The sequence below is a fragment of the Rhopalosiphum padi genome, chromosome 1, assembly GCF_020882245.1.
Source record: "Rhopalosiphum padi isolate XX-2018 chromosome 1, ASM2088224v1, whole genome shotgun sequence".
Taxonomy (NCBI): Eukaryota; Metazoa; Arthropoda; class Insecta; order Hemiptera; family Aphididae; genus Rhopalosiphum; species Rhopalosiphum padi.
The window spans coordinates 17,227,251-17,240,176 of record NC_083597.1 but is presented as its reverse complement, the minus strand read 5'-3'; the positions used below and the strand labels follow the sequence as shown (position 1 = coordinate 17,240,176).

Sequence of the window (12,926 nt, the reverse complement as noted above, 5' to 3'; positions counted from 1 at the left end):
TTTCGGACGACCCACCGTCGTCGGATTCGCGTGAAGTGCGAAAGCATATTTTATTATTATAATATTTATCATCTTCGCTCGTTATAAATCCAGTTCACGGCTATATTATTTATAATTTCCAAAACGAATACATCAATAGACGATCATATTATGATATTAACAATTGCGTAATTCGCACGTATGTTTGCGTCTATTATAAGTTATTTATAACGTATATGCGTAAAATAATTTAATAATACACCGTATTATAACCATTTCTTGTAGATGTTATACTTGGCTGAAAAAAATTACATAAAAATGTATGATATTAAAAACGACGCACTGTATTGTGACTTCAGAGACATATCTGTAAAGGTTTGGTCTAAAATGTAATCATAGCTCACGATAGACCGAGAAACGACACTAGCTATACGACTTGTCAGCTGTCCATGGACACGCTACCTAGTTAGTGTTTAGTGGTTACCTATCTGCGGATTTACTGTCGTTATCGACTAGGACTTTGACTGGTACATATCGTGTCTTACATACATGTCCCACACTTTTGTTACACAAATTACGTTATCATTATTATTATTGGGCTCGTTGTATTTGTATATTATTAGTATAAGGTGTATGTGTGCCCCACGCATGAAGAGAATCGAGCACGTGACCGCACAGACAGGAATTACGGAAGATTTACTTTCTCGGGACACACATGGCTTGTTCCCTTCCTAACATCTCCCATCCAAATATTAGTAGTCGTTATACACGACAGCAGCGATGTTATTTTATATAGGATGATTCACAAAGTATGCTCGCCCCTATCTTTCCTTAAAAAATGTATTTATTCATATTTTGATTTTTGGAATTTGGAATTTGTAAATTATTCTAAGAGAATATTTTTAAAACTCTTAAAATGTTTTGTACTATTTAAGCAGTGTCAAATAGTAATACAGACTTCTGTTTTCTAATGAAAAAATATTTTTATAGTAATATTTTAATACATTTTTAAATATAAATGTAATAGTAAATTTTTATTTCTTTAAATTATTTATTGGATAATTTCGAAAAAATATTTCAATCTACATTAAGTCCAAAAATTCGTATGATTTTCTTAGTCATTTAAATGTTTGTTTTAAGAATAATATAGTCTTTAAAAATGGTTTTCAAAAAAATTAAAATAGTTATTAGTTATTGGATTTAGCATTTATTTACTTTGGACCATTTTACAAAGATTAATATATTAATGACTACAATTTTTAAATCACCATATAGTTATCTACTACATAATTTACAGTAGAAAAGGAGAATTCTTGTTTAAAAAACAAAAGTTTATAAATCCACTTTTGTCTGTTGTAATACGAAAAATCTCTAAAATTTTAAAATATTGTTTTTAATATGTTTAAAAATTCCAAAGATTTTGATTTTAAAAATTTCAATATTGAAGAAAAAAGGGGTAAATATGCTTGATTAATAACCTTGTACTTAGATATGATGGTTCACACGTGATGGCGTTTTCTACTATTCAATTTTTGTGCATAGGATTTTCTTACACATTTCATTTTTGGTCATTCTCTCGTAATGTCTCGTCCAATTCCGTCACTGTCGCTGCTGCCGTATTCGTCGCGCATTTATTTAACGATGTCCGCCATAATATATTATTTTGAAAAACTGGGTTAAGGCGCACGTCTAGTTTTGACAACAATAACGTTTATTGTTATTAAATATTAGATTGTACCTATTCATCGCGTATAATACCATCGTGAATCGGGCAGACGCGCGTATACAAATTGCACTTGCGTGATGTTATACACATTATGTAGAGGGAGACCAACAGTGTTTTCCAGCGTACTTCCGACATGGGAAAACATAGTGGCGGAGACCCCTCTGTATATACTGCAAACGTTTCGGTGACTTACGAATAACGATCGTTCTGGCACGTATATCTACATATGTATATAGTCAACAAGACTCGTGGTCTAGTGTATATATTATTATTATATAGACCCGTCGCGGACGTCGGTGCATATAAAATATTATACATAGCCATATAGGTACGTTTTGTCTGCCGTAAACGATATAGAAGTCAATTTTCGGACATTTTAGGCACCGTACCTAACTGTTTTACCTGTGAAATAAAACATTAAACACACGAGTTCTGATTTTATGAATCGTATATAATGACCGTTTAGAAATCATTCTCCCGTATATTATGATATCGTTGCAGTATTATTTACGAGGAATACGTATTACGCCCATTGACGTCGATAAATTAGGTAGGTATCCGCCTGCACAGAACGTTTCGAATTTTTTTTTGCGTTCGACTTTATATGACGTATAGTAATTGACAGCTTTAACGAAAAATGGGTACGCGAAGATAATGTTCCCGTATATTATGATTGTTATTATTATTTTATTTTCCCAATGTGTTTTACCATGAATATATTGCGCGTAAATTGTGTATTATTGCGGTTTATAGACTCGCGATAATAGATTGAGAAATCAAATGATTAAATATTTTAACGGACTAATGAGAATTTAACAAACTATAAAAAATATTAATGATATTTTTTAATATATTTATAAATACAAAAAATACATAATGCATTATTATTATTATGCATTTAAAATTATACTTACTACTACCATATAATAGTTTAATAAATAATTCATTGCAAATAGTACTCACAATACGAGTTTAATTTTGTTATTTCTTTAATAATAAAAAAAAACAAACGTTATTTAATAAATAAACATTACCGTTATATTTGATGCATTGTATATAATACGCTACTGTTGCTATCTTAGACTCCCAAATATAAATTGAAATAAAAACAGTTGAATTATTTATTTTATCGTGTTTATTGTTTGGGTGCTTCGACGAATTTGTAATCAGCTTAAGTAAAAGTATAACATTGTTATTATTATATGTTTTGTATTTTAAAATCATACGCCTTACGCATGAACTGTTTTAAGTATTATGTTTTATTATTGTAAATGTAATATGAGCTTGTATATAAAAAAAAAAAACCACAACATGCAACACGTACGTAGACGCCAATTTTTTACTATTAACTAAACATTTTTTCCTCAAATAAATTCTTCATATTATAGCAATCGTTTTTTTATTAGTTATTAGATTCTAGTCGGTAATTGTTGAAATAAAATACAAAGTGTTGCGGTACCTATGCTAATAATTATTAAATGCATTTCTGTTTAGTATACCTATTAGATAAAAAATTACAATATAATCATTGATCAATGTATCGTTAATCATTATAAATAATAAAATATCTTGTTTACCTTTGTTTGATATAATTTGATAGAATAAATAGGAACTGATTTTTATTAGTGTTGAAATGCAAATACCGATATGACGTATAATAATAATAATTACTAAAATTATTAATTAATGGTCTATGAAAATATAATATATTATGTAAATGAATAATTATTTAATGGTACTGAATAATAATTTGCGAAAATTTACGACTTGAATAAAGACATAAATAACAAAATGTAGTAAATACATATAATATAAATATATGAAATACAAATTTACGTAAATTATAGCTGTCCTTGTATAATTCCTCCAATAATATAATACTATCGTTCTCCAATACCTATCCACTAAACTTATAGTTACACGATTATAATCGTAATTTGTAATTACTAATTAGTGATGCGTAGGTGTACTAAAATATGTTAGTGATTATTGTAGTTGCTATTACTATTGCATTCGTCCTTCCTAACTTATTAGATATCAAATGCAATATAGTTATATATTTTTAAGTGTTTATTTTTTATATTAATTACATTTGTGAACCATTTATTAAATTTATATAAGTTAATAATTTTATAAAATTTGATAGTGATGATATTTGGGAAGAAAGTTGAAAAAAGAGAACTGGTTGTGAAATTCGATAATGATCTCGTTTATATAATATTGTTTACATTTTCATATGTTTACAAGTAAGATAATTTGTTAGTAGTCTTTGCTTCAGCCTTCGGGTAATTTTTATTGCGGTATCTTTTTAAAGAATAGAACTGTTTTACGGTATATTATAAGACTATGATTTCAAATCATTACTTTCGCAGTGTTCAGATATTCGCCATTTTAAACACATTTTAAACTTGTAAAATTACAAAAAAACTTATGGAACGTGCAGCAATCAAGTAACCATTTATACTCGTAAATAGTAGGTTAGGCTATCTGGTTATATATATATTATTATAATTGTAACGTTTTGAAACGCTTAAAAAAACCGTTTGTCATTATCGAATATAAAAATGAAAAAATGACAACAAATTATGGTTACTATTTCTTTGTAATAGTACTACGTATAATATTATGGCGATGCTATTAGAAGACTTATTTTTTCATAGGATTTATGACTATATTTTACGGTGCCACTAAATTATTTTTGTGACGATATTTTTTTTTATTTAAATAGTACACAGACGTTTAAATTCGCAAGCTATATAATTTCAAAATCTTTAACGTTCTTTTAATTTAATAAACTTCACACTATTTTATGTTCATCATCACAATCACTAAATAATAATACCTATAAAATCTGCAGTAGATTATTGAATCGATACTTTTATTCATTTCGATGAAAACTTCATTATCTACATATATTTTTGTTAGTTTGAAAATGTTTCTCATCTCTTTATTGTTTATAGAATATTCTTACCATAACGATAGACCAAAAGGATTTTTCATCTCATTAACTACGTTCGAGCCAAAGAGGCAAAGACACGGGACTCTAAATAAATAACACAAATGCTGACACTGTTTCGAATATTTTAATGACTAAGAAGATTAACATAAAATGTTATACGCGTAACTATTGTTGTTTAGACCGTGTAAAACAACGCACGCGTACAACCGGTAATAACAATAATAATAATTATTATTATCAAAGAAAATAGCCTCAGAATTATTCGTAGCACAGCCGATGTTCTATCCGTCTATAATACCTACCGTATTTGAATTTAAACAGCTAATGAAATGAGTAAACCATTGACTGAACCGGAAATATATAAACGATAAATCATTCACGGCTTAAATAAATATCGTCGTATTATTATTAAAAATAAATATCCCAAACAGATTTGCGTTTTTTCACAATAGAAAATGTATAATATATTTACGATACATCAAAATGCGATAGTACCTAATCAATTAACCTATTTGCATATTTCTTTTTTTCTTATTCGCGAATATTATTTATTTTATTATTCTGCACGTCGCGTTTATAATTAGATAAGATATTTTTTTTTGTAATTGCTATCTTTATTATTTTTTATTATTATTAATTATTTCGTTAGTTTGTACAAATCATATTATATTTTATCACAACATCAGTAATTTTCTTATTGGCTTGCCACACATACGATAATACACTTCATTTATTAATATGAGACCAGGATTAAATGTCCTTTCAATAATTCAATGCCTATACATGCTCATGTTCGATATCTAAGTAGGTACGCATGCCTTTGACACTCGCATTAAACGACAATGAGAAACTAATTAAAACCTTAACCGCAGGATATTACAATATATTAAACTGAATAGACTCACCATATATATAGGTACCGTTGACATAGGGGAAAAATATTGAACTTTTCTTAAATTAAGTTGTAAGTTTTCAAACAAAAAAAAATGAATCTTGAAATATGTTTTAATTATTTATAGGCTTATGCAGATGAGTAAAATTCTTTATTACAGCAATTTAAATTCGGTCATTAAATTGTTACACCCTCGAACAATATAAAATATAAATTCCAATTTCGTATTTTCTCTCCGAATTTCTGAAACAACTTAAATTTATACGCTCATTACTCTTGGAAATCGTTAGTGTTGTATAATATCTAGTCCAATGTTCCAAGTATAAATTAAAGTTATAAAACGTTAGGTATTATTATTATCTTAATTTATTGCAGTAAATAATAATTATGTAATTAATTTACTTTTTTTCCCATCTTGGTGCCAATTATTGTAACCACGTATGTAGAATAGTTTGTATCATCATCTGGAGTATACCTACCTCATGTAACATATCAATTAAATATATGAACATTCAGTTTGGTTATTAACTATGGTTAAATCCTATAATTCGATTATAAAACTTTTGGTTCTTGTGCAAATAATATTATATACGAATTTTAAATAATTAAAAAACATACGGTTTTCATCGAAGCAATAATCAATTTTTTCAATATTTAACAATAATGCGTTCGAGAAAATTAACGCCAATTAAATATTTTTTTTTACAATTTTCTCTCGTTATTGTGTTAGACTTCACTTTTCCTAAAATTATTAATTTATATATTCCATTAATAATATGTATTACAGAATGAATGTATTTTTACCACATAAAACCATTATTTTTAGTTGGAAAAATATTGTTATCTATCGCTGTAGAAATGTAGACATAAATCTAATAAAGTAAAAAAAAAAAAAGTAAAAATAAAGTAAAATAACACGTTTAATACATTTATAACGTACTTAATAAATATCTTTTTTCAGTTTTTTTTATGATCCACTGTTTTATAACAATTCATTAAATTAATATTAAGATAAATCACAATTTTTGTTTTTTATTTATATTAAATATCAACATTTATTTGGTTTTTTTTTTTGGTTTTTTCCCTATTATTTTGAAAAATACAAGGAATTTTTAATTTTGGACTTTCCTAAAGTAATACCAACTATTATAATCAGTTTTCTATCAATAACCTTCCCCAAAGTTGAAAATCAAGACTTTTTCTACAACAAATCGTGTACACATACAAACAAAATACATACAACGTAAAAACAATATTTCATTCATCGTTCCACTCAAAATCTAATTAAGTGGAAATACTCATTCATTTCATCTCCAACCGTACAATTCTACTACAATAATATATTGAAATAAGCATAAGAAAATATGTAAATTTATTGTAATATTATATGTGCAATTTCATTTTCAATTAGAATTTAATCTGTATAGAAACAAAAACCAGTTGATCTCTGCGTTCGTAATCGTTAATGACGTTGTCTGGATGACAACGATTTTACAGATGATAACAGTAAATTAATTTGTATTTAACAATATATTAACGCTCTATTATATTATAAACATTTAGGAATCAAATGCCAACTAGGTCAGAGAAGCTATATGTACCAGATTAGAATCAGAAAAGGTCATGTGTGCAGAGTTTCAAAATAAATTACTTTGTATCACGATTAGGATAGTTTCGTAAAGCCGCTAAATAAATGTCACTGTCAGGCGACAATTAGTTATACAGAATTATAATACAGTGTCAGCCGAATGCTGTACCACTCGTCCACTCGCCCGGTCCGTGTATGATATTATTATTGTACGTGTAAGATTTCAAAACGACGACGCCATTCAAAGCGATCTTCCAGATATGGCGTGGATATTGTTGACAAAACAAAACCGGGTCAGGTCGTAAAATCGCACGCGGATAATAGTTGAGGTCGCACACGCACATGTGTGCTCTCCGAACTTAAGCGTCGAGCGCAATGAAACGTCATACAATTGTATTTAATTTTGTAATTTCTGCGATTGTCATTAGCCCTATGGTATATGGGCAATCACCTCTCCACCTCCTCCTCGATACGTTTTAACTTTTTAAAAAATGAATTCGTTTTTCGTGGTTAATTTTTCTGTTACAGAAATATTTTCTAATTAAATTAATATTGATATACAAATTATTATTAATGCATATTAAACAGACTTATTATTTATTGCTGATAATAATAATGGTTACATTTTGATAAATTTATATTATATTTTATTATCTTAACATGTGATTAAAATTGTCTATCCAAAGGCAACTACATATAAAATGACGTTGTAACCGTATGTATTTCTCAGTCTGACAAATGCACAAAAAAGCAATTTACGTTCAGAATGCTCAACTTTATTCTGTCGCTTTTAATATTACAATAATTTGGTCTTTTCTTTAAATTTAATGGTAAACATATTATTCGAGTCCCATTATGTATGCTTTTTATGTTTTAATTTAAAAACATGTTTATTTTATGCTTACATTTTCCACGATAAACGTTATTAGTAAAATAGAGATATCACGTACAAGTACGACGTATTATCATCTAAAGACAGATGAGTTTATACTTTGAGTTTTCACTCTTCTCTCTGAAAATGGGTTCAGGAACGTTTATTTTCTCTAGGTATATATTTTCTTATATCTAAAGAAATCTACTACTATATTGATTTCTTTACTATTAATTAACAAACAATTTTCATTTTTATTAGTTTTAAATTCGATTTCATTAAATATAAGTAGGTAGTGCAATTCCTTAAAATTGGCTTATAATCTTGGTAAAATAGAAACTCAGACAATTTGTTTTAATTAATTTTAATTAATTTTACTTTTTGAAAAGTTTAAGTTTTAATATTAGCATTAGTAAATTATACACTACACACGAGTTACGAACAAATTCACACTGATCAGTCGTTACATTATATTAGTGAATGTATATCTACATCGTACTTGATCGTAAATTATTACTTTTTTTCAAATTAATTTGCTGAATGGAAATGAACTGAATATTCTGGGACGCAATTTACCTACAATTTTATTTACGACATGTTTAAGACGGTTTATCGCTTTTGAAAACTACAAGCATTTCGTTATCATTAATTATTTATACAACAATACAACGTATCGTATTATTATATATTTTGTTTCCACTCACACCCTCTCCAATGTTCGTTCCTTGATCTGCACCCCACTTGTGTATAATATAACCACGTACCCCATGCCATCATTGAACGGTTAGTGTTCGAAGCCTGTGGTTAGGAGGGAACTCCTCGTCTTAACGAATACAAGTCGGCTGCACGTTCTCGCGGTCGACCTTGCACGAACACCGCGCCGCCAGGCAGCCACAGCAAAATGATATCATATGATTATTATTATGAATGCATCAACTCGCGCGTAGGACCTATCATTACCTGGTCGTTTCAAAGACGAAAAACAACTTTTGATAAATATAATATGTACTAAGCAACAAAGCACGCGGGCTACACCAAAACGTCATAATGACACTGCACATGACGTGTGTGGACGCTTATATAAATAATATACGAAACAAGAAATTAGAAACACAAAAAATCGTACACAGTCATTGAACGCGTGTCCGTGCGATATTCTTTCTTTTTTTTGGTTTGGTTTTTGTTCATCTGCAACCATAATAATAATAATAATAATAATAATACTATACGCGTTTTGTGCACATGCGATATGTTATTATACTTAGGTATATAGGTACTATATACGCTCAGTGCGTGTGTGTAGAGAACGAAAACGTCTGTGACAGTGTACAATGATAATAATATATAATGCGATGTTGTCGTTATGCGGAGATGTTTTTTTATTCTTTTCGGTCGTAGGTTTTTGTTTTTTTTTTCTGTTTTCTTTGAACGGGCTAGTGAGGGAAAAATCATTCGTTGTTTTCAGATGGAAAAAAATATATAATAAAAGATTCCGCGGATAATATTTCCGCAATTATCCAATTTCACACGATGCCGTGGTTCGCGGTACGTGCGTCAGCGTGTTTGGGTATACCACCTATGGGTTACTAATATACTTACAATAAACTACTACTCATCTGCAGCGTATTGTGCATTGCAATGCACTGCAGCTATATAGGGAGTGCGAATCGTGAACAACAGAAAATTCACAACCAACGGAGCTTTTACAACGTGCAGAGGTAAATCCGATGAGTATAATGTACGACTGTATACGACCATCATCGTCTTGAGAAATAGATTTTTTTACCGTAAACGAAGAGATACGCGCGTTTCCGATTCTCTATAAGAGACGCCTAATGAATACCAATGAAACATAATTGACTCGGTTGCGCGAGAGAGAGAGAGAGCTGCAGGTATCGTATTTATATGTAAATGGTTTTCGTCGAGCGATAAGATTTAAACTCCAATTTTTTTTTTCGAAGAGTAAATTGAAACTGTATGCAAATAAATATAATACAATATTTACCCTTTAACTAGTCCGTATTATTATACACTCCACGTGTGTATTACGATCGTATATCATTATTATATTATTATTATTATTATTATTCGTTAAAAATTCAATACTGTTCGCTGAAACATCATTCCCGTATGTGAATATTCAAACCACCATACGGGAAATAGTTATTTTGTTATAATCCAACAGTTCCGTATTTTTTCTCAGCTATTTATTATTTTTACTCGTATGCCAAATGGATAATAAATGCGCACCCTTAATTATAATATTTTATCATGACACCTTATTATATAAAATATAAATCAATATATTCTTATACATCGCATTCGAATCATTTTTTATACATAAATTAAATTTCTTTAAAGATAACTCGATAATTCCATAAACTGAATTCATTTATTGAATACGTCAAAATATTTTATTTAAGGTTTTTATTATTTTTATCTGAGTATTTTTTATTTATTTAAAAAAAACGTTCATAAGCATTTTTAAGGTAAATATTAATTTTATTGAACGAAAAAATAATTTCCTATAAATGTAATAATAATATTTTATATCAATATAGCTAATTCTAAAATTGTTTTGCTTTCAGCGTTACAATTATAGACTTTCATAGTTCTACTTTTGAAAAAAACTAAACGCTGCTTTAAATTATTATTAAGGAGCTATTATTTTTTGGGGAAACATATTTGTTAAACAATTATTCCAGTAGCATACATGTAAAAAACCTATTAAAATTTACATAAAAGTACATTATAGAACCTGATTGCTTAATCGTGCTACTGACACAATGATTATCCATAAATAAAATTATTTAATATTTTAATAAATAGGGTAGGTATATAAATATATTTGTTATTATTATTATTATATTGAAAATATTATTCATAATATTAAAAGTTGGTATTTCATAACATTAACATCAATATTTTATAAATACCTATTAGTATGGCTGGCTCATACTTATTAATGATATGTTAATTAATATTACAACATTTCCCAAGTGCTTTTCATATTATATTTAATAATACTAATTTAATTTATTTAATAATAGTTCGTATTTCTTTATGGACTAAATTAATCATATATTATCAATAATATGGTTGCTATAAAAAATACTTATTTCACACAATAATATTTGTTATTTCATTTAAAAGCTCATATAATTTATATAATACATATTTGAATAAACACTATAATAGATGACAGATTAACGTTATGGTATTTTATATTATGTTATTATACTTATAAACAAAAAAAAATAAAAACATTGCTCACAATTGAGGCGCGTTGAAAATGTTTGTATAAAGTATAAACCGAATTTAATTATACAGTCTAAATTATTAGTATTTTTAATTCTAGTGGCTTTTAAAAATGGGATATTATCCCTCCCATCGTGTGTCGGCATTATTCTGAACAAAGGACTCGTAATGAGTCCTCTAGCTGCACTTCCCTTTTAAATGTTATACTTTAACATCCATCCTTACTGCGAGGGTTGTTTTTATATTATCGCACCGACGTGCTGTATACACACACTCGAATCGAAAAAAATCACCAGTCTCTATCTCAATTATGTTTTTTTTTCGAGTCCCTCGAAAACCGTTTGGCGTTATATATATAATATATAATATATATATTTCCGTCGTATATAAAATAGGCGGAGAGCATTGTCAACAATCGATGGGGCGATAATTAATTTACACTTCCTTGAGTCGCCGCAGCATGTCAAGTAGAGTAAACGTGTTGTTTAATTTTCGAAAACTCAAAAGTTTTAATTAAACTTCCGCGAACAAGTGAAGCCAGTGGTTTGTCAGAGGTCTATTAACGCGCGTTTCATTATAATATAAACGGTAAACACCAACGGTACCAACGCTTCAATAGAAATGTATATGATTTGCAATAAATATAATTAAACGCAATATTAACGAGAATATAGTTCACCGACAATTTTTTTTATTTATTATTATTTTTTTTTGGTGTAAGAAGATTTAAACCTTCTTCAAACACTGAAAATGTATTTTAGCATGATTTGATCAATAAATAAAAGTTGATAATCGTAAAAAAATGTTTTTCACATAAACATACATATTAGCAATTTGATAGTATTTTATTGAAGTACTGTTAGAACGATTCTTATCGCTAATTAAAAAAAAATTTTAGTCGCTCCTTCGTCACCGTAATACGGATGGGTTAAATGTTTAAATACGCAACCCTCCACCACCCTCGCACACATACTCGGGCTTACTATTCGTTAACAATAAATATAAATTATACAATTCTAAGTTTCGACTACGTTACTACGTCGTGAGTGCACATATAGAGTCGTTATCGAGTATATTATACGTGTATAGGTAGAAATAAGCGTATATATAATATATTAAGGTCCCTTTTCGCATGTTCCAAATCATTAATTTCGAACATTCCCCATCGTCGTTAATGCACAACATAATAACGTCTAACCTCGTAATGAAATGGAATCACTTTAACAAAAAATAAAACTTTTTTGTTTATTGGGCGTATATACGACTATTAGATTATATATTGAATTGTGCAGCGCATTATTGGACGGGAAATCAAATGGCGTACAGTATATAATATCATAACGATGACGTAGCCCTTTATCGATAGATATCACGAAATGTCAACCTACGATTGTGTAATCGTAATTTATAAGCTCTAAAGGGCTAGGTAAGTATTTGTTCCGTGGAAAATGCTGAAAAGTCGCTTATCGGAAATAATAATTTCTAATCGTATATAAACACTCCATATATACTAATATAAAAACATAATATATAATCTAATGACTTAAATGCATGTATCTAGTTGTCGTGCATATTACAGGCATACACCGTTACCTATTAACAACACAGCGGTACAAAACTTTAAACTCATCACTTTTCGGTTTTGTTTTTTAT

General features: G+C 28.5%; 1 protein-coding gene across 1 annotated transcript in view; it reads left to right on the top strand.

Moving 5' to 3' along the window:
* Positions 1-12,926, top strand: part of LOC132920369 (uncharacterized) — a 202,870-nt gene that overhangs the window by 185,620 nt on the left and 4,324 nt on the right.